The sequence below is a fragment of the Helianthus annuus genome, chromosome 16, assembly GCF_002127325.2.
Source record: "Helianthus annuus cultivar XRQ/B chromosome 16, HanXRQr2.0-SUNRISE, whole genome shotgun sequence".
In the NCBI taxonomy this organism is placed as follows: Eukaryota; Viridiplantae; Streptophyta; class Magnoliopsida; order Asterales; family Asteraceae; genus Helianthus; species Helianthus annuus.
This window is the reverse complement of record NC_035448.2, coordinates 95,484,126-95,499,826: the sequence shown is the minus strand read 5'-3', so window position 1 is coordinate 95,499,826 and position 15,701 is coordinate 95,484,126.

Sequence of the window (15,701 nt, the reverse complement as noted above, 5' to 3'; positions counted from 1 at the left end):
ATGGCCTAAGATTACTATCTTACCTCTCATAATTCACACCACATTTTCACACCCACCCCCTCCCTCTCGGCTCACTTCCACCGCCCCCATCACCACCACTTCACAACCATTTTCATCCATTGTCAAGTCCCATTCAAGCTTGTAAGGTGATTCAAGGAGCTTGAACTTGTGGAACTTCAAAGGAGCCTTGTTCTTGCTTCTTCATCATCATTTCTCATCATCTTCTTCACAAGATTCTTCCCTAGCCTTGTGCTAGTAGTAAGTCTTTGCTACACCTTGTTTCATCTTGTTTCTATGATCAAAAGTTGTAGTATGATGTTTATGTTTAAATCACTAAAGAAACAAGAACAAGAATAATGAACATGAAGCTTTACATATAGAAGTTACATGAAGATGAAATGTGACTAGTAGGATGTTGTTATGAGTATGTTGTTAATTTTATGATGATGCTTGGTTGTGTGATGTTAATCACCATATGATCTTGTTAAATAATGTATTAGGAACATGATTTAACAAGAATAGAAAGTGGTTATGAGATACATAAAATAACCACCTTCTAGTTTGATCATGAACTTGAATAAAAATGATTTTCTTTAAATATAAGTGAACAAGTTGATGGATGATCATGTTGATCCAAGTTTTACAAAAGATTTTTGTAAACAAACCAAATTCAAGAAACGATCTCTAAAGATTATGATTTTTACATACACTTACATATTTTTGGAAGTGAAATAAGTGTGGAAATCTTTTTTTTACAAGAAGAGTTCAAGAGTTTATTTTTGTAAAAATTGTTTACAAGTTGTAAATGCTGAATTATTTTAAAAGAATGATTTTTAAAGAAATAAATACGCTTTGGATGGTAACTAAGTCCAATAAAAGCATTACCAAGTTACTACGCGTTTTCGAAATATATCAAGTTCATGATTAGTGCGTAATCCATATATTTTTGCTCTTGGTAATGTAAAAATTGATTGTTGATGATTGTTGGTTGATTTTGAAAAGAAAAAGATATGCTAGTAAGCATGGACACCTCCATTTTTAGGGAAACTCTGGCGAAATTTTTAAAAATTCCAAGACTTAGAAAATATTTTTCCAAACAAATGTTACAAGTATATTTTATAACTTGTGTCTTGAATATAAACTCCGCCATGATTTTTGTAACGAAACACAAGTATCGGATGTTGATTTTCTTAAATAAAAATGGATAAATATAAATTTTGAATATATATTTTCATACTAAAACGCTTGTGTGATTATTTCGTTCTTTTGTGAACTAGTTATATTATTTAGGGCAAAATAATGTAACTTAGCAAAATGCCACCACGTTTTATAATTCCGGAAATACTTTTAAGAATATATTTTGGGTAAATATTATTTGGACACAAAGAATGAAAATATATTATTTTTGGGAAAAATATAAATATTTTGGGAATACATTATCCTCAACAAACATGTTAAATATATTATTCTAAGTGGAGTTTAAAAATATATTATTTCCGGAACCACCAAAATACATGTATAAATACCCCCATCCTTGGGAAGGAAATACACATATAAATTACTTGCGAAGTATGAACACGAAGTAGTTGCCTAACTATTATTACAAAACCCTAAAAATAAAACTTAAGTTAAAATAATTATTATTATTTTAACAAGAATTTATAACTTGGAACAATAACAAAGTAACGTAACTCAAATCCAATCCGAAACACAAAAGCAAGGCACGGCCCGTTCGTCTAATAGACGTTAGTACACTGTAGGGAGTCGTATTTGCTGACGAGACCGGAGATTTGAGTACGATTTCAGGAGACGCACTACTGTGAGTTCATGTCTCCCTTTTCTCTTAACTGTTTTCAGTTTTATACTTCGGGGGTGGAATACATGTTACAATTACTACAGACAATTTTTATACATCGTATGGTTAGCTTCTAGTGATCATTAATTTTTATACTTGACAATTTAAGCAATTATTATCAAGTAACAATTACATAAGTGATCATTAATTTATCCGTAAGTGTAACTAGTGCCTGCTTAGCTTCTAATCAACAACTAGGCATTGTCTGGTAAACTAACAAGCGTAGTTGACATCCTAATACTATGAAAATCTCCTAAGCATCCTAATTATCAATAACAACCTAAATATCTGTCACAAGATTCACCACATGTTGAAATCGTTTAAACAATTCAAAACTACACCAAGACCCCCCTCCCCCCACATGCCCCCATGTTGTGAGATCTTGGAAGTTTAGAAATCAAGGTGGTGCATGGAGTTGTTTATGAGAAAATGGTATTGATGATTATAAGTAAGACCAACCTCAAAGCTTATCTACATAACATTTCTCTCTGAATCTCAGCCACTCTCTCTTTACTCTCTCTCTCTCTCTCTCTCTTCATTTTCTAACCTCAAATAAGAAAATCAAGAGTACTAATATGCAAAGCAAGAATATCTAGGGTGGTATCAAGTCTTGGTGATCATCTAGGAGCTTTTATATAAGACTTGGAGCTTCTACTTTCTTTTCCTTTCATCCTAAGACCTTCCTTAGCCTTTGTGCTAGTCGTGAGTATTCAAAACCTTCCATCTTTTTTCTTTTTATATGTAGATCTTAGAGGTACAAAATGATCATCAAGAAAACCATGTTAAAATATATGAAAACCCTAAAGGAAACAACATAATCTAGATAATATAAATATTCTTGTTGTTGATCTTAGGTTCATGGAAAATATAACATATAAACTAGCAAGATGTTGTTAGAAAGTAGATTTAACAAGATGTGTACTGATATGCGCAAAATGCAACATATAAATTATATAAAATAAGGTATAAAATCAACCCTTTTATGTACTAATGTTGGAAAAAGTACACTTCTTTTTATACTTTTTATTTTCAGGATTAAAAGAGCTTAAATGTACAAAAGGAATAAATTAACAGCAAAAACCAACATAAATACAAAAGAAGAGAAGTTGACACATCATACCGACCCTCCAAGATTCACCCCAAGACCAAAAATAACAAATCGGAAAACAAGCACGCGGCTGTGCCACCAAGGCATGGGCCCGTGGCCCACTCCAGAGTCCATGAAGAAAAGACAAACAGAAGCAGACAAAAGACACGGGTCCGTGTCCTATGGACACAGGTCATGGTCAACTCCAAGATATGCAAAATATCCTATAGTACAACAAGTAAAAGACCACGGGCCGTGCCTCTGACAACATGGCCCGTGTGTTCATAGAACTGACACATCTCATTAAATGAAGACAGAGAAGAAGAAGACATGGGGTCGTGCCCATCGGGTACAGGGCTGTGTGAGATACATGTTTCCAGCTATAAATATGGGTGTTTTTTTTCATTTGCAATCCATCCCTTGGCAAACCACTTCTCTCACACCTGCCACCACTCCACGACCATAATACCACCATCATCCACCACATTACTCCATCATCCACCACATGTTTTGCTAATCTCTTACATCACTAGGTGAAGACAAATCTTTTATGTATTACTTTTGATTTTCAAGCTCTGGTTAACTTTTAATTGGGTATGTATTATTTCCTTTAATAACTAGTTTTATATATTAAAAGTGAACTTTATTCTATCATTTCTTCATGTTTTGTTGATCCACTCATTCGTGTCATTACGGTCTATATAAAGCATGTTAACTGCCTGGAAGGGGGTTAGAAGGGTGGTTTGGGTAAAGTTCTTGCCTCGTTCAGTGTATAGATCATGCGAGGACTTGGTTAGAGCTTATTAGGAATTCTCTTGAGGCAGATAACATCAAACCGGGGAAGTAAGAACGACTTGAATCTGTTATAAATAAACTACTATTAAAACTTTAAACCGGCCTTGCGGAACTGTATCCCTACTGACTCAGACCAATATGACCGAGGGTAGCGTTGCCTCCAAAAGAGGGACATGCCACATTTTGCATTACTAACTTACTTAATTATCTTCCAATATTCCGGCCTTGCGGGACTGTATCCCTGCTGACTCAGACCAATATGGTTGAGGATAGCGTTGCCTCCAAAAGAGAGGCATGCCACTATAACTAAGATAATCTCTTAAAAAAACCAAAGTACGAAAATCATTAAAGGATACGTAAAAGAGGAGTCGGTACCACCATCTTTATAGAAAAGAAGTGGGAGAGTTTAGTTGGGACACGAAAATAAGGTCGAAATTTGCAGGATGTGTGAAAACACCGTCCACCTAAATGTATTCCCCGCATCTTCCCTTCAACCTTAAACAAATTGAGATATTATATATTTCAATTGATGGGTGAGCGGGGTAGACACGAAAAGAAGGTCGAAATTTTAAAATTCAGCATTGTAACATACTAGTAAAGTGCAAAAATATGGCAGAATGGACCTGTATACTTTCCTAAGTGCCGGGGATTAATTGTGATACAAAAATATATATAAAAGACACTTTAAGGAATAATTAAACACTTTAACAGAACAGTATCTAACTAGATAACCGGACATTACCCGAAACACCAAATTTTTGCCAAACACATTGTTTCATTATTTCTTGGCATGTCATGATCCCCGAACACCCTAACACCCACTAAATATCAAATAAATATCATATGTAAAGTGCATGCTTGAAATCTAACTAGTCTTTACCATCTAGTTGGAAAAACTTGCAACCAACCCCCCCCCCCTAACCGATTCGGTCACAAGGACCATCCCCACCATACCTAGATCTTGTACAAGATTATATTTCCTTATTTTATTAGATAGTTTACTTGTGAGGATGACCAAATTATGTGAAAGTATCTTATAAAAGCATGGCCTAAGATTACTATCTTACCTCTCATAATTCACACCACATTTTCACACCCCACCCCCTCCCTCTCGGTTCACTTCCACCGCCCCCATCACCACCACTTCACAACCATTTTCATCCATTGTCAAGTCCCATTCAAGCTTGTAAGGTGATTCAAGGAGCTTGAACTTGTGGAACTTCAAAGGAGCCTTGTTCTTGCTTCTTCATCTTCATTTCTCATCATCTTCTTCAATAGATTCTTCCCTAGCCTTGTGCTAGTAGTAAGTCTTTGCTACACCTTGTTTCATCTTGTTTCTATGATCAAAAGTTGTAGTATGATGTTTATGTTTAAATCACTAAAGAAACAAGAACAAGAATAATGAACATGAAGCTTTACATATAAAAGTTACATGAAGATGAAATGTGACTAGTAGGATGTTGTTATGAGTATGTTGTTAATTTTATGATGATGCTTGGTTGTGTGATGTTAATCACCATATGATCTTGTTAAATAATGTATTAGGAACATGATTTAACAAGAATAGAAAGTGGTTATGAGATACATAAAATAACCACCTTCTAGTTTGATCATGAACTTGAATAAAAATGATTTTCTTAAAATATAAGTGAACAAGTTGATGGATGATCATGTTGATCCAAGTTTTACAAAAGATTTTTGTAAACAAACCAAGTTCAAGAAACGATCTCTAAAGATTATGATTTTTACATACACTTACATATTTTTGGAAGTGAAATAAGTGTGGAAATCTTTTATTTAGAAGAAGAGTTCAAGAGTTTATTTTTGAAAAAATTGTTTACAAGTTGTAAACGCTGAATTATTTTAAAAGAATGATTTTTAAAGAAATAAATACGCTTTGGAAGGTAACTAAGTCCAATAAAAGCATTACCAAGTTACTACGCGTTTTCGAAATATATCAAGTTCATGATTAGTGCGTAATCCATATATTTTTGCTCTTGGTAATGTAAAATTTGATTTTTGATGATTGTTGGTTGATTTTGAAAAGAAAAAGATATGCTAGTAAGCATGGACACCTCTGTTTTTAGGGGAAACTCTGGCGAAATTTTCTAAAAATTCCAAGACTTAGAAAATATTTTTCCAAACAAATATTACAAGTATATTTTATAACTTGTGTCTTGAATGTAAACTCCGCCATGATTTTTGTAATGAAATACAAGTATCGGAGGTTGATTTTCTTAAATAAAAAATGGATAAATATAAATTTTGAATATATATTTTCATACTGAAACGCTTGTGTGATTATTTCGTTATTTTGTGAACTAGTTATATTATTCAGGGCAAAATAATGTAACTTAGCAAGGGACATGAGTGATAGATCTATTTGGGTGTAGCGAGCCCACACCCATGAGGCCGGGGCGGCCCATAGAGGTGACTGTGTCTTACAGCCGAAGCCCGGTAACAAATTTGCTAGGTTTGAGTCTTCCTGCACCTTTTCACACATACCAGTGGCTTTGCAACCCATTGGTGATCTCTTTTTCCTTATTGCTACATACCAGGGACTTTTATTCATACTCTCTGAAGGTTTATACATACTCACTTTTACATGAACTCGCTCAACTTTTGTTGATTTTTCAAACTACATGTATTTCAGGGAATTGAACGGATCTGGCAGGTGATGCACGTTAAGTTGCGTATTAAATAAAAGATGTCATCCAAGGGCGTTGGGTTTGGGAGGTGTAACCCTTGCCTGGACGGGTCACATGTCTCCAAACCCCGTTTTGTTTAAGGTCTTTTGTTGAGTCCGTTGTGAACTCATTTTTAAGCAAATCATGGATGTAACTTAATTTGGGTAGTTGTTTCAAGACAATTATGTTATGATTTTATAAACCTAATGAATGGATGAACATCTTGTGTTTTATTTTCATATAGCATTGTTATGATTGATGCTATGGTATTAAGAAGTCACACCAATTAAACCCACGCTTCCGCAAAAGCCAGGGTGTGACAGCTTCGTATCAGAGCCTCGATCATAGCAAACTAGGATTCCTTCTCGAGTCTAGACTATGATCACTAGGGCTCTCACGAAAATGTTTTCAAACATTTTTACATTTGCATACACTAAAAGTCCAAATCCGGGGCATAAACATTTTACAAACAAAAGGCACAATTACACATTTCAAGTTTATATTTCAGTCTTAGAGACTGAGGGAGTTCAGCCTTAGAGGCTGGGGAGGTTCAGTCTTAGAGACTGAGGGGTTTAATCTTAGAGATTGGGGATGTTTAGTCTTAGAGACTGGGAGGTTTGGTCTTAGAGACCAGGGAGTTAGTCTTAGAGACCAGGGGATTAGTCTTAGAGACTGGGAGTTGGTCTTAGAGACCAGGGAGTTAGTCTAAGAGGCTAGGGAGTTCAGTTTGAGAAACTGGGAGGGATAGTCTGGGGAAGACTAGGATGATTACTTTCTTGCACTATTGTGACTTACATGTTTATTTGATTTCATGTTGATATATGTGCACATGTGTGGTTGTGTTACAGACACCATGCCATCATCTTCAGATACTGGAGTATCAGACACGTTGGATCCTATAGCGATTGTGTCGGACAATGAGATTCTGTCGGAGAGTGAGGTATATACGTCAGATACCACGAGCACGGATGATGACGACTTCCAGCCGTTTGCCTTGCCAGACGATGCGCTTTTAGCTGATGGCCCTGTCGATGGGGACCTACCTCTTATTCAGGTCCCTGCTCCTCTACCACTTGCCGTAGTTCCTCTCGAGGATCTGCCACATGACGAGTTCGCTGATGATGACATCGATTTGTTCATTGAGGGTCCTCCGCAGGGTAACCAGGATGGTGTGGCCCTCATGGATGATGATGTCCCTCCTGCTGATGTTCCCATTAACGACCAGGTTTTTCCCCTGGTTGAGATTCCTGCTGATGTGCCCATTGCTGATCCTGTTGTTCCTGTCGAGGCTCCCATGGAGGAGGCTCCTTTTGATCCGTTTGGTCCTTACTCTTTCGAGTCTGTAGCGTCCGCTTCGCTGCACGCCCAGGGCGTACAGCACTATTCCTCTGACTCCGACTCAGACATAGCGATGTCTGTTGCGCCCCTTGTTCCCCACGACGTTGACCCAGATCCTGAGGTCGAGTTTTTGCCTGATGAGCCTGCTCTAGTTGGTCCAAAGCCGTCGTTGCTCATGACCCCATTTATGCTCCAGCTGATGCCCTTTTGCCAGATCCTTTACCTGAGCCTGATCACATCAATATACCAGATGTGGCACCACCTGCCATTGAGGCACCCGTCGTTGTACCACCAGTTCCTGATGTTCCTGTTATTGATGCACCCATTGTTGCACCGATAGTACCTGTTTCGGCCCCTGTGCATGCTGACCATGCACCGTTTGCCACTCACATAGATCATCGTTATGCTGACACCCGTAACGGGTGGATCGAGGATGATGATGACTACCCACCGTTTGTGCTACCAGTCACTCCTCCTGTAGCACCTGTTTCCGCACCTATTGATGTTCCATTTTACCGCCCACACACCTCTGACGTCCATCGCACTGATCTTCCTATCACATTCCTCCAGGATATTCCTCCACCTCGTCCTGGGGAGGGTTCATTGAGGCAGCCGCCTGCTTTGGTTCCACCTGTATCGTCATCTGTTCCGTTCATGTCCCAGTTCCCTCACACTACACCATCTTTTGCACCTTCGGGTGAGCCGTTTCTGTGGTCTTCGCCCAATGGTATGCCGTTATCAGACCCGTACCACCCTTTTCATGTGGGGTACACGACGAACGATATACTCATCTCCCTACAGCTACAGCAGGACGCACTAAGTCGTCGCATTTAGGAGTTAGAGAGGGCTCCATGTCCTCCCCCGTGCCACTGTCAGACTCCTTTTGCCGCACCGCACACTACCCTTCCGCTACCTCCTTATTCAGATGTTTGTTTCCTTACATCTGAGCAGCAGATTGCCTATTTGTTGCGCGTTATTCATGCCCTTGAGGAGGATTGGGTGCACATGCGTCGGTTGCTTTTCTCTTATCATCCTCCTCCTCCGCCATCAATATAGCTACATTTTTGGTTTGGTGTAGGTAGATTGTTTTGGTGAGAAAGTCGCAATTGGGCCAGCATACGAAGACTTTTGGAAGACCACACTTTTATATATGATTAGTGTAGACTGATTTGTATTTTGGGGGTGATGTTACCCTATGATCATACTTTGATGTATGATGTACTGTAAAACTATATTGTGGTCACGATTAATGAAAGCCCAATGGCAACGTTCTCACTACATGCTTTGTTGAACTATTTGTGTTATATTATAACATGGGATGTTATGTATTATGAGGTTGATGGATGTTATTATATATGCATATCTACTATATTTACTATGACCTGACCAATATGATCATCTTTTAGAAGATGCCTCCACGACACAACACCCACCTGCCTACTTCCGAGGAGGAACTCCAGGGGATAATTGCCGTAGCTATAGCACAGTATGCGGCCTCCGAAGCAGAAACAAGCAGGAATACTTCAAAAAACAACAACAACAACAATAACAATCCACCCAATGGTAATGTTAAGTCGCTTGAGACACATTACGTTACATATGGATACTTCTTACACATCCACTAATGCTGACAGTTAACAATATTGCCTGTACAGGCCACCTACAAACAGTTTCTTGACTGTGAGCCCATAAATTTCGATGGCACTGGAGGTGCTGTTGCATTCGTCAGATGGGCAGAAAAGACAGGTTCTATTCTAAGGATGAGCAAGTGTACTCCCGAGCAACAAGTTACATACATCTCAGGGCTTTTTCTGAATGGTGCCCTATCATGGTGGAATTTGCAAGTGCAAACATTGGGAAAGGCGGCGGCATATGCATTAACATGGAATGAGCTGAAGGAGCTCATGAGGAAGAAGTACTGTTCACGAGCTGAGATACAAAAGCTAGAAACGGAATTCTAGAACCTAAAGATGGAAGGCCCAAAAATCGTCGAATATGTTCAGAGGTTCCATGATCTGTCCCATGTGGTGCCGTGTATGGTCACTCTCGAATTCAAACGCGTGGAGCGTTTCATCTGGGGATTAGCACCCCTGATTATGAGCATGGTAACCACTTCAAAGCCTGCAACAATCACCGAAGCCATTGATCTTAGTGTGGCACTTACCGAGGAAGCTAATCAATTGAACAAGTTCTCAACTTCCGATCAGAAGAAGAAAGAGACCCAAGTGGAATCTTCGGGGGAGAACAAACGGAAGTTCTCCAACTTCAAACAAGGCACCAGTAGTTCAAACAAAAAGGGTGAGACAAGCGCACCGGCCAGGGCTAAAACCGGTGCTGAGAACAAAGGAAAGGGGTACATGGGCACTCTGTCCAAGTGTGAGGTATGCCAGCGCCATCATTCCGGCCAGTGCAGATTAAGGAGATGTGAGTCATGTGGGAAGAACGGCCACTCGAAGGATACATGTTGGCCGGAACTGGTGCCGGGCGTGGTGGTAATTGAGGCTCTGGGAATGGTAATGGAAACCGCCAACAGGGAGGAAATGGCGGGAATGGAAACCGTGGAAATTCTGGGAATCAAGCAGGAAATGGTAACCGCAATCAAAACAACGCTCAAGGTGGAAATGGAAATGGTAATGGTCGAGGACCGGGATGTTTTAACTGTGGAGACATCGGGCACTTCAAGTGTGAGTGCCCAAAACTCAATCAAGCTCGTGGAAGGGTATTCAACATTGGAGCAAGGGAAGCACGCCAGGACCCGAATGTTGTCACTGGTACGTTCCCTATAAATCAACGCTTTGCATCTGTATTATTTGACACTGGAGCCGACTATAGCTTTGTATCATTAGAATTTAAGAATATGCTTGGGTTAACTGCTAGTAAGTTAGATATTCCATACTCAATTGAACTGGCTAATGGAAAGCTAGTCAAAACAAGTGAAGTTGTCAGAGGTTGCGTAATCGAGCTGGGAGAACACGAGTTTACACTGGATCTACTGCCAGTCGAGTTGGGAAGCTTCGACGTGGTAGTAGGGATGGATTGGTTGTCCAGCAACAGAGCCGAGATTGTTTGTCACGAGAAGACCATTCGCATCCCACTGGTGGATGGAGAAATGATTGTAGTACACGGAGAGAAGCGTGATACACCTTTGAGGATCCCTAAAAGCTCGAAAGTGTTTGAAGAAGGGATGCGTTGCTTTCCTGGCACACATCGTGGATAAAGACGCCGCTGAGCCAAAGTTAGAAGATATACCAATTGTGAAGGAATATCCTGAAGTCTTTCCAGAAGACTTGCCAGGATTGTCGCCTCAAAGACAAGTCGAGTTCCATATTGACTTGATTCCAGGCACTGCGCCTGTGGCTAAGGCACCCTATCGACTTGCGCCTTCGGAGATGCAAGAATTGTCAACGCAACTTCAGGAGTTGTTAGACAAGGGATTTATCAGACCAAGCTTCTCGCCTTGGGGAGCTCCCGTTTTGTTTGTCAAGAAGAAAGATGGTAGTTTTCGCATGTGTATCGACTACCGGGAGCTGAACAAGTTGACCATCAAGAATAGATATCCTTTGCCGAGAATTGATGACTTATTTGATCAATTGCAAGGTTCAAGCTTTTACTCAAAGATCGATCTGTGATCTGGTTACCACCAGTTGAGAATACAAGAGGAAAGTATTCCCAAGACTGCTTTTAGGACTCGTTATGGACATTACGAGTTCCTGGTTATGTCGTTTGGTCTGACAAACGCGCCAGCTGTATTCATGGAGTTGATGAACAGAGTCTGCAAGCCGTACCTCGATAAGTCCATAATTGTATTCGTTGATGACATTTTGATCTACTCGAAGACGAAAGACGAGCATGAACAACATTTAAGAGCTATACTAAGCTGCTTAAAAAGGAGAAGTTATACGCAAAATTCTCGAAGTGCGAGTTCTGGTTGCGCGAAGTCCAGTTTCTTGGACATGTGGTAAATGGAAATGGAATTTATGTGGATCCCACAAAGATCGAGGTGATCAAGAATTGGGAAACTCCTAAGATGCCAACCAAGATTCGACAGTTTCTAGGTTTGGCTGGGTATTATTGAAGGTTCATTGAAGATTTCTCGAAAATCGCTCAACCCTTGACCGCCCTAACGCAGAAAGACAAGAAGTTTAATTGGGGAGACAAACAGGAAGAAGCATTTGAGCTGCTGAAAAACAAGCTTTGCGATGCACTGATCTTATCACTACCCGAAGGCACAGACGACTTCGTGGTATATTGCGACGCCTCGCGTCAGGGTTTAGGTTGCGTGCTGATGCAGCAACATAAGGTTATAGCATATGCTTCTCGCCAGCTGAAAGTCCATGAGAAAAATTATACCACGCATGATTTGGAATTAGGCGCTGTGGTATTTGCTTTGAAAATCTGGCGACACTATCTATATGGCACGCGGTGCACAACTTTCACTGATCACAAGAGCCTGCAACATATCTTCAATCAAAAGGAGCTTAACAAGAGGCAAAGATGCTGGGTTGAATTGTTGAATGACTACAATTGCGAAATCAAGTATCATCCAGGGAAGGCGAATGTGGTCGCCGATGCCCTAAGTCGGAAGGAAAGGATTAAGCCCATAAGGGTTAGGGCTTTGGAAATGATTGTTCAAATGGACCTCTCTTTGCGCATTCGTGTCGCGCAGAGAGAATCCCTTAAAGAAAGGAATATCGAGGATGAATATCTCTGTGGGATGGAGAAGCAGTTGGTACCAAATGGGGAAGGAACTTTGTGCTTTATGAAACGAATTTGGGTTCCTTTGTTTGGTGGTTTGAGAAAGGTTATTTTCGATGAGGCTCACAAGTCACGGTACTCGATTCATCCAGGAGCGGATAAGATGTACCAAGATCTTAAGGATTTCTAGTGGTGGCCAAGAATGAAAGGCGATGTTGCGATATACGTTGGGAAATGTTTAACTTGCGCCAAAGTGAAAGCCGAGTACCAGAAGCCTTCAGGTCATCTGCAACAACCTGAAATACCCAAATGGAAATGGGAACAAATTTCCATGGACTTCATAACCAAATTGCCAAGGACGCCTAAGGTCCACGATACGATTTGGGTGATAGTAGACCGTTTAACGAAATCTGCACACTTTTTGCCAATCAGGGAGAAAGACAACACGAGCAAACTTGCTGAGATATACCTGAGAGAGATTGTTGCACGTCATGGAGTACCTCACTCAATCATCTCTGATAGAGATGGAGGATTCGTGTCAAGGATTTGGCAATCCTTTCAAGAAGCTTTCGGTTCTCAGTTGAATCTGAGTACTGTTTATCACCCGCAAACAGATGGGCAGAGCGTACGAACGATTCAAACATTAGAAGACATGTTGCGAGCTTGCGTAATGGATTTAGGTGGGAGTTGGGACACTCACCTACCGTTGGTTGAATTTTCATACAATAACAGTTATCATGCTAGCATTCAAGCCGCACCGTTCGAAGCTCTCTACGGGCGTAAGTGTCAATCACCGGTTTGTTGGGCCGACGCGGGAGATAAACAGTTAGTTGGTCCGGATGTAGTTCAAGAAACAACGGACAAGATTTTCCAGATCCGAGAATGCATCAAAGTGGCTCGTGATCGTCAGAAGTGTTATGCGAACCGAAGAAGGAAACCTCTGGAATTTGAGGTGGGAGACATGGTTTTGTTGAAGGCTTCACCCTGGAAGGGTGTGGCACGCTTTGGGAAGCGTGGGAAGTTGAACCCCAGATACATTGGTCCATTCAGAATTCTGGAACGAAATGGTTTGGTAGCATACAAGTTGGACCTACATGCTGAACTTAATGGTGTTCATGATACATTCCATGTATCAAACTTGAAAAAGAGTCCAACTCAAGAAACAGTAAGCATTCCTGCTGACGAAGTTCATATCGACGACACGCTCCACTTCATCGAAGAACCAGTTGAGGTTACAGATTGGAAGGTTAATAAAACACGCAGAAGTACTGTCAAACTCGTCAAGGTTCGATGGAATGCACGACACGGTCCAGAATTCACATGGGAACGTGAGGATCGAATGAAAGAGAAATACCCACATTTGTTCCCCAAGACCCCTGCAACTAGAAACAGAACCTAAAATTTTGGGATGAAATTTTCTTAACGGGGGGAGAATGTGACAACCCTCACAATTACAGGTACTGTACAATTAATTAAATTTAATTATGTGCTTAGTGATTGTGCTTGATTTCAACTGACAATTTAAACTGCTCTATGATTTTTGTATCATACATACATATGCATCATATTTCATACTGTCACTCCATTTATTACACACAAACATTAGTGACATACTTCATGCACAAAGCACAGTTAGCACACTGAACGGATAATTCAAAAACATGCTGACAATACCAGCAACAGACAGACAGTGTTTTGAGGCCCATTATGAGCCAGGGATAAGGTACTACACTAGTATGGAGTGTAGGGAAGTGAGGACCGTAAAACTGCGTCACTAGGTGATAGTTATAGTGCCGGGAAGTGCCTAAAACACACTTTAGTGCAGAATTCTGCGTTTAATTTAAAATTCAGCATTGTAACATACTAGTAAAGTGCAAAAATATGGCAGAATGGACCTGTATACTTTCCTAAGTGCCGGGGATTAATTGTGATACAAAAATATATATAAAAGACACTTTAAGGAATAATTAAACACTTACTGTTAGAGTATCTAATTGGATAACCGGACATTACCCGGAACACCAAATTTTTGGCAAACACATTGTTTCATTATTTCTTGGCTTGTCATGATCCCCGAACACCCTAACACCCACTAAATATCAAATAAATATCATATGTAAAGTGCATGCTTGAAATCTAACTAGTCTTTACCATCTAGTTGGAAAAACTTGCAGCCAACCCCCCCCCACCCCCCTAACCGATTCGGTCACAAGGACCATCCCCACCATACCTAGATCTTGTGCAAGATTATATTTCCTTATTTATTAGATAGTTTACTTGTGAGGATGACCAAATTATGTGAAAGTATCTTATAAAAGCATGGCCTAAGATTACTATCTTACCTCCCATAATTCACACCACATTTTCACACCCCACCCCCTCCCTCTCGGCTCACTTCCACTGCCCCCATCACCACCACTTCACAACCATTTTCATCCATTGTCAAGTCCCATTCAAGCTTGTAAGGTGATTCAAGGAGCTTGAACTTGTGGAACTTCAAAATAGCCTTGTTCTTGCTTCTTCATCATCATTTCTCATCATCTTCTTCACTAGATTCTTCCCTAGCCTTGTGCAAGTAGTAAGTCTTTGCTACACCTTGTTTCATGTTGTTTCTATGATCAAAAGTTGTAGTATGATGTTTATGTTTAAATCACTAAAGAAACAAGAACAAGAATAATGAACATGAAGCTTTACATATAGAAGTTACATGAAGATGAAATGTGACTAGTAGGATGTTGTTATGAGTATGTTGTTAATTTTATGATGATGCTTGGTTGTGTGATGTTAATCACCATATGATCTTGTTAAATAATGTATTAGGAACATGATTTAACAAGAATAGAAAGTGGTTATGAGATACATAAGATAACCACCTTCTAGTTTGATCATGAACTTGAATAAAAATGATTTTCTTAAAATATAAGTGAACAAGTTGATGGATGATCATGTTGATCCATGTTTTACAAAAGATTTTTGTAAACAAACCAAGTTCAAGAAACGATCTCTAAAGATTATGATTTTTACATACACTTACATTTTTTGGAAGTGAAATAAGTGTGGAAATCTTTTATTTACAAGAAGAGTTCAAGAGTTTATTTTTGTAAAAATTGTTTACAAGTTGTAAACGCTGAATTATTTTAAAAGAATGATTTTTAAAGAAATAAATACACTTTGTGTCACACCCTGCTAGTAGCGGAAGCGTATTGTGTGTGACGTAAGAAAGGTAATCATTGCATCCAAATGT